Below are 14,543 nucleotides of genomic sequence, written 5' to 3'. Positions count from 1 at the left end.
TGCAACCCCACTGGGGTTTCGTGTACGGTCACCTTGGGACCGGCTGACGGACGTCTCGACCTACGGGCCCTCTGGGTCCGAGGAAGATGACGACCCCAGCGTTTGTTGGGATTTCTCCGGACTTGGCAACCCCAGTGCCATGCGGGACTTCATGACCGCATGTGACTACTGCCTATCCGACGGTTCCGACGGAAGCCGCAGCCTTGGCGACGAGAGCTGCGGCCCAAGCCGCGAATGTTTCCACATCGAGCTAGGGGATCCCCTCGAAGGCAACCGTCTCGGCATGCCGGAGGACGGTGATCTTCCTAGGCCGGTGCCTCGCGCCGACATCCCACGGGAGCTAGCTGTGGTCCCCGCTCCGGCGGGGGGTTACGACCCACAACTCGAGCAAGTCCGCGAGTGTCGGGGACCATAATTAGGGGTACCCTCAAGACACCTAATTCTCAGCTGGTAACCCCCATCAGCATAAAGCTGCAAAGGCCTGATGGGTACGATTAAGTCAGGGATCAGTCCACACGAGTGACTTGATCACGCTTCACCCGAGCCTAGCCTCGGCCGAGGGCAGCCGACCTCGAGAGACTTCCGTCTCGCCCGAGGCCCCCCTTTTTACGGCGGACACGTCACCGGCTCGCCCGAGGCCTTGGCTTCGCTCAGAAGCAACCTTGACTAAATCGCCACACCGACTGACCAAATTGCAGGGGCATTTAACGCAAAGGTGGCCTGACACCTTTATCCTGACACGCGCCCCCCCCGGCAGAGCCGAAGTGACCGCCGTCACTCCACCGCTCCTCTGACCAGTCTGACAGAAGGACAGCGCCGCCTGCGCCACTCCGACTGCGGTGCCGCTCGACAGAGTGAGTCTGACAGGCAGTCAGGCCTTGCCAAAGGCGCCACGACGAACTCCGCTCCGCCCGATCCCAGGGCTCGGACTCGGGCTAAGACCCGGAAGACGGCGAACTCCACTCCGCCCGACCCCAGGGCTCGGACTCGGGCTAAGACCCGGAAGACGGCGAACTCCGCTCCGCCCGACCCCAGGGCTCGGACTCGGGCTGAGACCCGGAAGACGGCGAACTCTGCTCCGCCCGACCCCAGGGCTCGGACTCGGGCTAAGACCCGGAAGACGGCGAACTCCGCTCCGCCCGACCCCAGGGCTCGGACTCGGGCTAAGACCCGGAAGACGGCGAACTCCGCTCCGCCCGACTCCAGGGCTCGGACTCTGGCTAAGACCCGGAAGACGACGAAACTCCGCCTCGCCCGACCCCAGGGCTCGGACTCCGCCCTGGCCTCGGCCGAACGACTTCCGCCTCGCCCGACCCCATGGCTCGGGCTCGGCCTCGGCAACAGAAGACAGACTCAACCTCGGCTTCGGAGGAGCCCCCACGTCACCCTGCCTAGGGCACAGACCCGCCACGTCAACAGGGGGCGCCATCATCATCCTACCCCGAATCGACTCAGGTCACGGAGAACAAGACCGGCATCCCATCCGGCCAGCTCCGCCGGATGGGCAATGATGGCGCTCCACCAGCTCTGTGACGACGGCGGCCCCCAGCTTTCTTACGGAAGCAGGACGACGTCAGCAGGGACTTGACCGCTCCAACAGCTGTCCCTCCGCCAGGCTCCGTCGCACCTCCGACAGCCACGACATCACGCCAGCAAGGTGCCAAGATCTCTCCGGCTGCCACATTGGCATGTACCTAGGGCACTAGCTCTCTCTCCGCTAGACACGTAGCACTCTGCTACACCCCCCATTGTACACCTGGATCCTCTCCTTACGACTATAAAAGGGAGGACCAGGGCCTTCTTAGGAAAGGTTGGCCGCGCGGGACCGAGGACGGGACAGGCGCTCTCTTGGGGCCGCTCGCTTCCCTCACCCGCGTGGACGCTTGTAACCCCCCTACTGCAAGCGCACCTGACCTGGGCGCGGGACGAACACGAAGGTCGCGGGACTTCCACCTCTCTCACGCTCGACTCCGGCCACCTCGCCTCTCCCCCCTTCGCGCTCGCCCACGCGCTCGACCCATCTGGGCTGGGGCACGCAGCACACTCACTCGTCGGCTTAGGGACCCCCCTGTCTCGAAACGCCGACAGTTGGCGCGCCAGGTAGGGGCACGCTGCGTGCTGACGAACAGCTCCCCGTCAAGCTCCAGATGGGCAGTCTCCAGCAACATCTCCGGCCCGGAACGGTGCTTCGTTTCGGGACTCTTGAGTTCATGTCCTTCGACGGCAGCTACGACATGATACTTCTTCCACCGCCGCGCGACGACGACAATGGCGGCCGACAACCCGCCCGCCGTCGGCGGAATCGACGACATCTTCCCCGCGTGGTGGAAGAGCAACATTCGGGCTCGCACCGTCCTCTCCCCGCCAACGGAGGAGGAGGCGGGGCCATCAAGGCCAGGCGGGAGGCCGCACTTCGTTGGCCGTCGAGCGAATCGACGCCCCCGACGCCCCGACGGAAGGCACGCCGGACGTCGACCTCGCATTCAAGACGGAGGCAAGCGCCGTCCCCCCGCGACACGCTGACCCCGAACAAGAAGACGACGCCGGCGCGCTCGCGGAAAGCCTGCAGGACGTCGCCCTTGTACCTGAGACGATGGTGCAACCAGTCCCCGATGTGACTACGTCGCTCCTCGTCGACCAAAAGGTACCGACTAACTCCCATCTTGCGTCATTTCGACTCGGCCTCAACCCGCCAAACGACCTCGTTTTGGCGGGCGCTCTCATTGAGGCGAGTGCAACCCCACTGGGGTTTCGTATGCGGTCACCTTGGGACCGGCTGACGGACGTCTCGACTTACGGGCCCTCTGGGTCCGAGGAAGATGACGATCCCAGCATCTGTTGGGATTTCTCCGGACTTGGCAACCCCAGTGCCATGCGGGACTTCATGACCGCATGTGACTACTGCCTATCCGACTGTTCCGACGGAAGCCGCAGCCTTGGCAACGAGAGCTGCGGCCCAAGCCGCGAATGTTTCCACATCGAGCTAGGGGATCCCTCCGAAGGCAACCATCTCGGCATGCCGGAGGACGGTGATCTTCCTAGGCCGGTGCCTCGCGCCGACATCCCACAGGAGCTAGCTGTGGTCCCCGCTCCAGCGGGGGGTTACGACTCACAACTCGAGCAAGTCCGCGAGGCGCAGGCCAGGCTCAACGAGGGAACAGGAGCGCTTGAGCCGGTCCGTCGGGACGTCGTGCAGGTATGGGCGGGCCAACCCCTGGCCGGAGAAATACGTCACCTGCCCCAAGGTCTCCAGCACCGCGTCGCCAACGATGCCAGGGTCAGGCCGCCGCCCGCATCCAGTGGGGTTGGTCAGAACCTGGCAGCCGCAGCGATGCTCCTCCGCGCGATGCCGGAGCCATCAACCACCGAGGGCGGCGAATCCAGGGAGAGCTCAAGAATCTCCTGGAAGGCGCTGCGGCCCGACGAGCCGAGAGCACTGCCTCCCGAAGGCAAGGATATCCCTCGGAACCTCATGCCGCGACTTCCCGATTCATGCGGGAAGCCTCGGTCTACACTGGGCGCACGCGCAACACCGCGCCTGCGGCCCCGGGCCACCTCGGCAACGAGCACCATCGGCGCGGCCCCGGGCCCACCTCGACGAAAGGGTGCGCCGAGGCTACCACCCTAGGCGTGGGGGGCGCTACGACAGTGGGGAGGATCGGAGTCCCTCGCCCGAACCACCCGGTCCGCAGGCCTTCAGTCGGGCCATCCGACGGGCGCCATTCCCGACCCGGTTCCGACCCCCGACTACTATCACGAAGTACTCGGGGGAAACGAGACCGGAACTGTGGCTCGCGGACTACCGCCTTGCCTGCCAACTGGGTGGCACGGACGACGACAACCTCATCATCCGTAACCTCCCCCTGTTCCTCTCCGACACTGCTCGCGCCTGGTTGGAGCACCTGCCTCCGGGGCAGATCTCCAACTGGGACGACTTGGTCCAAGCCTTCGCTGGCAATTTCCAGGGCACATACGTGCGCCCCGGGAATTCCTGGGACCTTCGAAGCTGCCGGCAACTGCTGGGGGAGTCGCTCCGGGACTACATCCGGCGATTCTCGAAGCAGCGCACCGAGCTGCCCAACATCACCGACTCGGATGTCATCGGCGCGTTCCTCGCCGGCACCACATGCCGCGACCTGGTGAGCAAGCTGGGTCGCAAGACCCCCACCAGGGCGAGCGAGCTGATGGACATCGCCACCAAGTTCGCCTCTGGCCAGGAGGCAGTTGAGGCTATCTTCCGAAAGGACAAACAGCCCCAGGGCCGCCCATCGGAAGAGGCTCCCGAGGCGTCTGCTCCGCGCGGCACCAAGAAGAAAGGCAAGAAGAAGTCGCAATCGAAACGCGACGCCGCTGACGCGGACCTTGTCGCCGCCGCCGAGTACAAGAACCCTCGGAAGCCCCCCGGAGGTGCGAACCTCTTCGACAAGATGCTCAAGGAGCCGTGCCCCTACCGTCAGGGGCCCATCAAGCACACCCTCGAGGAGTGCGTTATGCTTCGGCGTCACTTCCACAGGGCCGGGCCACCCGCTGAGGGTGGCAGGGCCCGCGACGACGACAAGAATGAAGATCACCCAGCAGGAGAGTTCCCCGAGGTCCGCGACTGCTTCATGATCTATGGAGGGCATGCGGCGAATGCCTCGGCTCGGCACCGCAAGCAAGAGCACCGGGAGGTCTGCTCGGTGAAGGTGGCGGCGCCAGTCTATCTAGACTGGTCCGACAAGCCCATCACCTTCGACCAGGCCGACCACCCCGACCATGTGCCGAGCCCGGGGAAATACCCGCTCGTCGTCGACCCCGTTGTCGGCAATGTCAGGCTCACCAAGGTCCTGATGGATGGGGGCAGCTGCCTCAACATCATCTACGCCGAGACCCTTAAGCTCCTGCGCGTCGATCTATCCTCCGTCCGAGCAGGCGCTGCGCCCTTCCACGGGATCATCCCTGGGAAGCGCGTCCAGCCCCTCGGGCGACTCGACCTCCCCGTCTGCTTCGGGACGCCCTCCAACTTCCGAAGGAAGACCCTGACGTTCGAGGTGGTCGGGTTCCGAGGGACCTACCACGCCGTCCTAGGGAGGCCATGCTACGCGAAGTTCATGGTCGTCCCCAACTACACCTACCTGAAGCTCAAAATGTCGGGCCCCAACGGGGTCATCACCGTCGGCCCCACGTACAAACACGCGTTCGAATGCGACGTGGAGTGCGTGGAGTACGCCGAGGCCCTCGCCGAGTCCGAGGCCCTCATCGCCGACTTGGAGAACCTCTCCAAGGAGGTGCCAGACGTGAAGCGCCATGCCGGCAACTTCGAGCCAGCGGAGACGGTTAAGGCCGTCCCTCTCGACCCCAGCGGCGACACCTCCAAGCAGGTCCGGATCGGTTCCGGGCTCGACCCCAAATAGGAAGCAGTGCTCGTCGACTTTCTCCGCGCAAACACCGACGTCTTTGCGTGGAGTCCCTCGGACATGCCCGGCATACCGAGGGATGTCGCCGAGCACTCGCTGGATATTCGGACCGGAGCCCGACCCGTCAGGCAGCCTCTGCGCCGATTCGACGAGGAAAAGCGCAGAGTGATTGGCGAAGAGGTCCACAAGCTAATGGCAGCAGGGTTCATCAAAGAGGTATTCCATCCCGAATGGCTTGCCAACCCTGTGCTTGTGAGGAAGAAAGGGGGGAAATGGCGGATGTGTGTAGACTACACTGGTCTCAACAAAGCATGTCCGAAGGTTCCCTACCCTCTGCCTCGCATCGACCAAATCGTGGATTCCACCGCTGGGTGCGAAACCCTGTCCTTCCTCGATGCCTACTCAGGGTATCACCAGATCCGGATGAAAGAGTCCGACCAGCTCGCGACTTCTTTCATCACGCCGTTCGGCATGTACTGCTATGTCACCATGCCGTTCGGTTTGAGGAATGCGGGCGCGACGTACCAGCGGTGCATGAACCATGTGTTCGGCGAACACATCGGTCGCACAGTCGAGGCCTACGTCGATGACATCGTAGTCAAGACAAGGAAGGCTTCCGACCTCCTCTCCGACCTTGAAGTGACATTCCGATGTCTCAAGGCGAAAGGAGTCAAGCTCAATCCTGAGAAGTGTGTCTTCGGGGTGCCCCGAGGCATGCTCCTAGGGTTCATCGTCTCCGAGCGAGGCATTGAAGCCAACCCGGAGAAGATCGCGGCCATCACCGGCATGGGGCCCATCAAGGACTTAAAAGGTGTACAGAGGGTCATGGGATGCCTCGCGGCCCTGAGCCGCTTCATCTCACGCCTCGGCGAAAGAGGTCTGCCTCTGTACCGCCTCTTAAGGAAGGCCGAGTGTTTCGCTTGGACCCCTGAGGCCGAGGAAGCCCTCGGCAACCTGAAGGCGCTCCTTACAAAGGCGCCTGTCTTGGTGCCCCGGCGGATGGAGAAGCCCTCTTGGTCTACGTCGCCGCGACCACTCAGGTGGTTAGCGCCGTGATTGTAGTCGAGAGGCAAGAGGAAGGGCATGCATTGCCCGTTCAGAGGCCGGTCTACTTTGTCAGCGAAGTGCTGTCCGAGACCAAGATCCGCTACCCACAAGTTCAAAAGCTGCTGTATGCTGTGATCCTGACAAGGCGGAAGCTACGACACTACTTCGAGTCTCATCCGGTAACTGTGGTGTCATCCTTCCCCCTGGGGGAGATCATCCAGTGCCGAGAGGCCTCGGGCAGGATCGCAAAGTGGGCGGTGGAAATCATGGGCGAAACAATCTCGTTCGCCCCTCGGAAGGCCATCAAGTCCCAGGTGTTGGCGGACTTCGTGGCCGAATGGGTCGACACCCAGTTGCCGACGGCTCCGATCCAACCGGAGCTCTGGACCATGTTTTTCGACGGGTCACTGATGAAGACAGGAGCCGGCGCGGGCCTGCTCTTCATCTCGCCCCTCGGAAAGCACTTGCGCTACGTGCTGCGCCTCCATTTCCCGGCGTCCAACAATGTGGCCGAGTACGAAGCTCTGGTCAACGGGTTGCGGATCGCCATCGAGCTAGGCGTCAGACGCCTCGACGCCCGTGGTGATTCGCAGCTCGTCATCGACCAAGCCATGAAGAACTCCCACTGCCGCGACCCGAAGATGGAGGCCTACTGCGACGAGGTTCGGCGCCTGGAAGACAAGTTCTTCGGGCTCGAGCTCAACCAAATCGCTCGGCGCTACAACGAAACTGCAGACGAGCTGGCTAAAATAGCCTCGGGGCGAACTACGGTCCCCCCGGACGTCTTCTCCCGGGATCTGCATCAACCCTCCGTCAAGATCGACGACGCGCCCGAGCCCGAGGCACCCTCGGCACAGCCCGAGGTACCCTCGGCCCCCGAGGGCGAGGCACTGGACGTCGAGGAAGAGCAGAGCGGGGCCACGCCAGATCGGGATTGGCAGGCCCCGTACCTGCAATATCTCCGTCGAGGAGAGCTACCCCTCGGCCAAGTCGAGGCTCGGCGGGTAGCGCGACGCGCCAAGTCATTCGTCTTGCTGGGCGATGAAGAGGAGCTCTACCATCGCAGCCCCTCGGGCATCCTCCAGCGATGCATCTCCATCACCGAAGGTCGGGAATTGCTGCAAGAAATACACTCGGGGGCTTGCGGCCACCACGCAGCGCCCCGAGCCCTTGTCGGGAATGCTTTCCGACAAGGCTTCTACTGGCCAATGGCGGTGGCTGACGCCACTAGAATTGTCCGCACCTGCGAAGGGTGCCAATTCTATGCGAAGCGGACCCACCTGCCCGCTCAGGCTCTGCAGACAATACCCATCACCTGGCCCTTCGCTGTATGGGGTCTGGACCTCGTCGGTCCCTTGCAGAAGGCGCCCGGGGGCTACACGCACCTGCTGGTCGCCATCGACAAATTCTCCAAGTGGATCGAGGTCCGACCTCTGAATAGCATCAGGTCCGAGCAGGCGGTGGCGTTCTTCACCAACATCATCCATCGCTTCGGGGTCCCGAACTCCATCATCACCGACAACGGCACCCAGTTCACCGGCAAAAAATTCTTGGATTTTTGCGAGGATCACCATATACGGGTGGACTGGGCCGCCGTGGCTCATCCCATGTCGAATGGGCAAGTAGAGCGTGCCAACGGCATGATTCTACAAGGGCTCAAGCCTCGGATCTACAACGACCTCAACAAGTTCGGCAAGCGATGGATGAAGGAACTCCCCTCGGTGGTCTGGAGCCTAAGGACGACGCCGAGTCGCGCCACAGGCTTCACGCCGTTTTTCCTGGTCTACGGGGCTGAAGCCATCTTGCCCACTGACCTGGAATACGGCTCCCCGAGGACGAGGGCCTACACCGATCAAAGCAACCAAGCTAGCCGAGAGGAATCGCTGGACCAGCTGGAGGAGGCTCGGGACAGGGCCTTACTGCACTCGGCGCGGTACCAGCAGTCCCTGCGACGCTACCACGCCCGAGGGGTCCGGTCCCGAGACCTCCAGGTGGGCGATCTGGTGCTTTGGCTGCGGCAAGACGCCCGAGGGAGGCACAAGCTCACGCCCCCCTGGGAAGGGCCATTCGTCATCGCCAAAGTTCTCAAGCCCGGAACATACAAGCTGGCCAACAATCAAGGCGAGATCTACGGCAACGCTTGGAACATCAAACAGCTACGTCGCTTCTACCCTTAAGATGTTTTCAAGTTGTTCATATACCTCGCACCTACGCAAGTTTAGTCGTCAAGGAAGGGTCGGCCTAGCCTCGGCAAAGCCCGACCCTCCCTCGGGGGCTAAAAGGGGGGAGACCCCCTCTGCGTCGAATTTTTTCCTCGAAAAAGGATCTCTTTTTAGCAGGATTTCTTTCGTGCTTCTTGACTACTTCGGAAAGCGGATCCTGGAAACGACGGAGTACACGTAAGCAGCCAAGGCTGACCGAGCAGAGGGACTCCTACGCCTCTGGGATACGGATACCTCACTCATCACCTCCTGCGATAAGTAACTCGCGCTCGGATAAAGCGACTCTGTGGACTGAACAAGTCTTCACGTTCGGAAGCTCTCCTGTCGAAGCAGTCTTTCAAGCTTTCTCGACTAAGTCGGGAACAGGGCCTCATGAACGGGTGAAAGTACGCGTAAACGGCAAGGCCGACCGAGCCGAGGGATTCCCACGCCTCTGGTATACGGATACCTCACTCGTCCCTTCCGCGAGAAGCAACTCTCGCTCACACAAACATCCCTGTTACCAACAGAGTCCAGATGCTCGAAACAAGAGGAAAAAAGACGCAGCTTCGCAAGCGCGGCGAGGGTGTGTTTTTTTCCGGCCTCGGCGGCCGCAGAAGGCACACGCTACAAGACGATCTGATCCTGCAGGCTCGGGTCTTCGCGCCGAAGGGAGCCATAGCACCCTCGGCATCGACGACGTCTTCAGCAAAGTCCGACCCAGCCTCGGACGGCGACACGTTCCAAGGACTCCTCCGGGAATCCGGCCCGAGCAGGCGGCTCGGCCGGTTACCCCTGGGGCCTCGGCCAACCGGCTTCCAAGGGCGCCGGCCCGACCCGAGGCCTCGGCTGATCGACTTTGGCGTCGGCTCCACCGGCGGACAACACGACTGGGCTCCGGCCAACCAGGTTCCCATTCTCGAGCCGACTCCGCCTCTGTTCATACTGATATCGCTACCCCTGGCCTCGGCCCATCGAAGGGCGGCCGAGGGGTCTCTTTAACTAAGCTAGAGGAGCCCCAGACAACAAGGCCGATCGGGCCGAGGGATTCCTACGCCTCCGGGATACGGATACCTCACTCGTCACCTTGACACGGGGCGACTCATGCTTGGTAAAGCGGTTCAGATAATCAACAGGCGAGACTTAGTGCTCGAAAATGAGGAAAAAACATGGCTCCGTGCCGAAATTACGTACATGTTCAGGCCCCGACAGCCACAATGAACAAAAAACACTGGCATTCGAAGTGCCATTACAAACGGAACTCTGGTTCCCCCTCCGCAGGTACGAACAACCCCCCTCCGAGGGGGAAGGCCTGCGGAGCAACAGAAGACCGACGGGTGGCCCGCCGCCGCCCATCCTGACTACGGCGACAGTGGGCCGGCGCTGCTGCGATCTTGCCCTCACCCTCGCCGACGCTCGAGGGGCGAGGACAAGCACGCCGGCACGGTGGCCCGGGGCGCGGGTGGTGGCAGTGATCCCGTCGGCGACGGGGACTTCTCGAGCCGCTTCCGCCTCGGCGCCGATGGCAGGGGACACCAGCCCCCCGGCAGATCCCCACTCAAATCCTCCCAGACGAGTGGGGCGCCGGCCTCTGCGCGAGGGCGCCGTCCCAGTGCAAAAGCAGGACCACCCCAGAACACGAACGCCGCCCTAACAGCGCGCGGCATCGTGGGCGGTCCTCCCGTGCACACGGCGCGGCGGTCGCCCTCCGGCAGGAGGGGCCGCCGGAAGCCCGGCCGACGACTCCGACACGCCGGAGGTGACGACGCCCGCCGTCGATCAGCCCCACGCTGTCTAAGTCCGCGCCGTCCGCAGGGCCAGCGAGCGCCTCCACCCCCAAACGCCACGGAAAAGGGTGACCCGCGGACCCGCGCGGAAGGAAGAGCGCCGGCTCAGCGTGGCCCCCACCCCAGCGAGGATGATGAACATCCTTGAAGCTGAGGGTGGGACCAAGATCGCAGCCCGGCTTGCTCTTCCCCACCCAGAAACTGGTGGTCACCATCCTGGGTGATCGCCGGCGGAGGGGAGCAGCCGGGCTGCATGATGAAAATCCTTGAAGCCGAACAATGGCTGAGAGGTGCCAACTCCCATGGAGTTGCGTCCCTCCAACGAGGAGGCGGAAAGGCGGCGGATACCCCCCATCCGGGGGCTTGGAAGATGGAAAGACACGACGCATAAGGGAGGAAGAAGGCATGGTTGCCTTCCGAAAGGAGTCTCCCTCCTTTTAAAGGCAACTCTCCCTACGTGCGCCCCCAGACGCCGCGGGCTGAGTCTTCTCCAACACGCTCCAAGGCCCTCCCCTGCGACTCGGGGGCTGGGTCCCGCATGTCATGCAAACCGGCTCAGGGCAGAAGAAGTCAAACCGCCGCGCGTGGTGCGCACGACCGTCCGGCGGTTACAAGCGACCCCCCACTTTTGCCCAGACCAACGGGCGGAAGGGGCAGGCAGCCATGCAGGCGGCATGCAACCACGCCAGGTGGACGCGCTTCTCCGACTTCTAACACGCCAGCTTGGAAGCCTAGGCCCACGCGTCAAGCAACCGGCGTGCCAGTTGCTGCATGCAAGCAACCGCACCGCCACTTGTACCACCGTCGCACCTCTTCGGTTGTGGAGCCTATGCCGCGACTTGAGACGACCCAGCGCACGACCCAACAGCGCCAGCCTGGCGCGTCGGTCAAAGCGACCGAAAGTGGGCCGGCAGTAATGGCGGTGGCAGGCGGGCGGGCGCAGCAGTCACGTCGTCGGCCAGGCTCACGTCCCATCCTGGGACAGCAAGAGAGCCTCCTCTCACGACGTGAAGACGGTGCACCCGTGACCCGTTCCTCGAACGGATCGCGCACGCGCAACGGCCGCGCCGCCAACCACTCGCCCCATCGCATTAACTCCGCGGCGGGACAGGCGGCGCCTCTGACGGGAGGAGCGCGCGACGCTTCACCTTCGCCGTAATAACCGCGTCAGAAAAGGTACGCCACGTCGTTCGATTTCGTATCCTTTTCCTTTTTCCTCTTTCTCTATCTCTTGCAACAGGGACCGGGAAAGGGGGATACCCCGAAAAGGATCCTTCTCCGCGAAGGAACAGGGCTCCGAGCCCCCCTACTGATCAGGGGTTCGAAGGCTGGCCCTCCGAAGGGTTCAACAGTCGCCTCAGATCGCGTGGGCCCGACACCCACTACTGGTCAGGGGTTCGAAGGCCAGCCCCCCAAAGGGTTCCATGGCCGCCTCAGGCTACTCGGGCTCCGCGCCCATTACTGATCAGGGGTTCGAAGGCTGGCCCCCGAAGGGTTCACAGTCGCCTCAGACACCGAGCGAGGGATGACCAGGGGTACGTTCGATACATAACCGAGGCTCGGGCTGCGCTCCCGAGGTACCCTAGGACATTTCCGAGACCAGCGGGAACGATCTTGTAACGGAATCCCATCGGAGGGAGGCATCGAGCCCTCGGACCCCGTCGCCAGGGGACCGGGTCTGGCAAATCACCCGCAGGTACTTTTGGGCGTGCCTCTGGGCCCCTAGCCGACCCCCAACGAACGGGGCATGGACGTCCACTCGGATTACCCGCTTGCAACTCACCGGAGACACCATGTTCGGTGCCCATCGAGGGTAACATGGCGCACTCCCCCCCTCCTCCTTGCGGAAAGGCGACGTAGGGGCGTATGTAAAAAGTCGAGTCTGTCCCTGATCGTCCTCTCGCCCTGCGCAGAGGCTCGGGGGCTGCTCTCGCAAAAACCGGCTCCGGCCAACCCGTTGACAGCGTCAACATACCAGTCCGAGAGCTTGGGCCCCGACCGTGCACCCGGGCTACGACCAGTTCGCATGAGGGAACGACCAGACCAGCCGAAGCATTACGCAAGGTATTAAGACCTCGAAGGAGTGTAACCACTCCTCCGAGGCCTCGGGGGCTACACCCGGAGGGTGCGCTCGCGTGCACCCACCGGAACAAAATGCAACCGAGAAAGGCTGGTCCCCTTGCAAAAAAATGCGACGAAAGCCTCCAAGCGAGTGCTAACACTCCCTTCGAGGCTCGGGGGCTACTGTCGGGGACCATAATTAGGGGTACCCTCAAGACACCTAATTCTCAGCTGGTAACCCCCATCAGCATAAAGCTGCAAAGGCCTGATGGGTACGATTAAGTCAGGGATCAGTCCACACGAGTGACTTGATCACGCTTCACCCGAGCCTAGCCTCGGCCGAGGGCAGCCGACCTCGAGAGACTTCCGTCTCGCCCGAGGCCCCCCTTTTTACGGCGGACACGTCACCGGCTCGCCCGAGGCCTTGGCTTCGCTCAGAAGCAACCTTGACTAAATCGCCACACCGACTGACCAAATTGCAGGGGCATTTAACGCAAAGGTGGCCTGACACCTTTATCCTGACACGCGCCCCCCCGGCAGAGCCGAAGTGACCGCCGTCACTCCACCGCTCCTCTGACCAGTCTGACAGAAGGACAGCGCCGCCTGCGCCACTCCGACTGCGGTGCCGCTCGACAGAGTGAGTCTGACAGGCAGTCAGGCCTTGCCAAAGGCGCCACGGCGAACTCCGCTCCGCCCGACCCCAGGGCTCGGACTCGGGCTAAGACCCGGAAGACGGCGAACTCCGCTCCGCCCGACCCCAGGGCTCGGACTCGGGCTAAGACCCGGAAGACGGCGAACTCCGCTCCGCCCGACCCCAGGGCTCGGACTCGGGCTAAGACCCGGAAGACGGCGAACTCCGCTCCGCCCGACCCCAGGGCTCGGACTCGGGCTGAGACCCGGAAGACGGCGAACTCCGCTCCGCCCGACCCCAGGGCTCGGACTCGGGCTAAGACCCGGAAGACGGCGAACTCCACTCCGCCCGACCCCAGGGCTCGGACTCTGGCTAAGACCCGGAAGACGACGAAACTCCGCCTCGCCCGACCCCAGGGCTCGGACTCCGCCCTGGCCTCGGCCGAACGACTTCCGCCTCGCCCGACCCCATGGCTCGGGCTCGGCCTCGGCAACAGAAGACAGACTCAACCTCGGCTTCGGAGGAGCCCCCACGTCACCCTGCCTAGGGCACAGACCCGCCACGTCAACAGGGGGCGCCATCATCATCCTACCCCGAATCGACTCAGGTCACGGAGAACAAGACCGGCATCCCATCCGGCCAGCTCCGCCGGATGGGCAATGATGGCGCTCCACCAGCTCTGTGACGACGGCGGCCCCCAGCTCTCTTACGGAAGCAGGACGACGTCAGCAGGGACTTGACCGCTCCAACAGCTGTCCCTCCGCCAAGCTCCGTCGCACCTCCGACAGCCACGACATCACGCCAGCAAGGTGCCAAGATCTCTCCGGCTGCACATTGGCATGTACCTAGGGCACTAGCTCTCTCTCCGCTAGACACGTAGCACTCTGCTACACCCCCCATTGTACACCTGGATCCTCTCCTTACGACTATAAAAGGGAGGACCAAGGCCTTCTTAGGAAAGGTTGGCCGCGCGGGACCGAGGACGGGACAAGCGCTCTCTTGGGGCCGCTCGCTTCCCTCACCCGCGTGGACGCTTGTAACCCCCCTACTGCAAGCGCACCTGACCTGGGCGCGGGACGAACACGAAGGCCGCGGGACTTCCACCTCTCTCACGCTCGACTCCGGCCACCTCGCCTCTCCCCCCTTCGCGCTCGCCCACGCGCTCGACCCATCTGGGCTGGGGCACGCAGCACACTCACTCGTCGGCTTAGGGACCCCCCTGTCTCGAAACGCCGACAGCGAGGCGCAGGCCAGGCTCAACGAGGGAACAGGAGCGCTTGAGCCGATCCGTCGGGACGTCGGGCAGGTATGGGCGGACCAACCCCTGGCCGGAGAAATACGTCACCTGCCCCAAGGTCTCCAGCACCGCGTCGCCAACGATGTCAGGGTCAGGCCGCCGCCCGCATCCAGCGGGGTTGGT

This window comes from Zea mays, chromosome 7 (genome assembly GCF_902167145.1).
Source record: "Zea mays cultivar B73 chromosome 7, Zm-B73-REFERENCE-NAM-5.0, whole genome shotgun sequence".
Taxonomy (NCBI): domain Eukaryota; kingdom Viridiplantae; phylum Streptophyta; class Magnoliopsida; order Poales; family Poaceae; genus Zea; species Zea mays.
The sequence above is the reverse complement of the archived record's forward strand: the minus strand, read 5'-3'. Positions refer to the sequence as shown.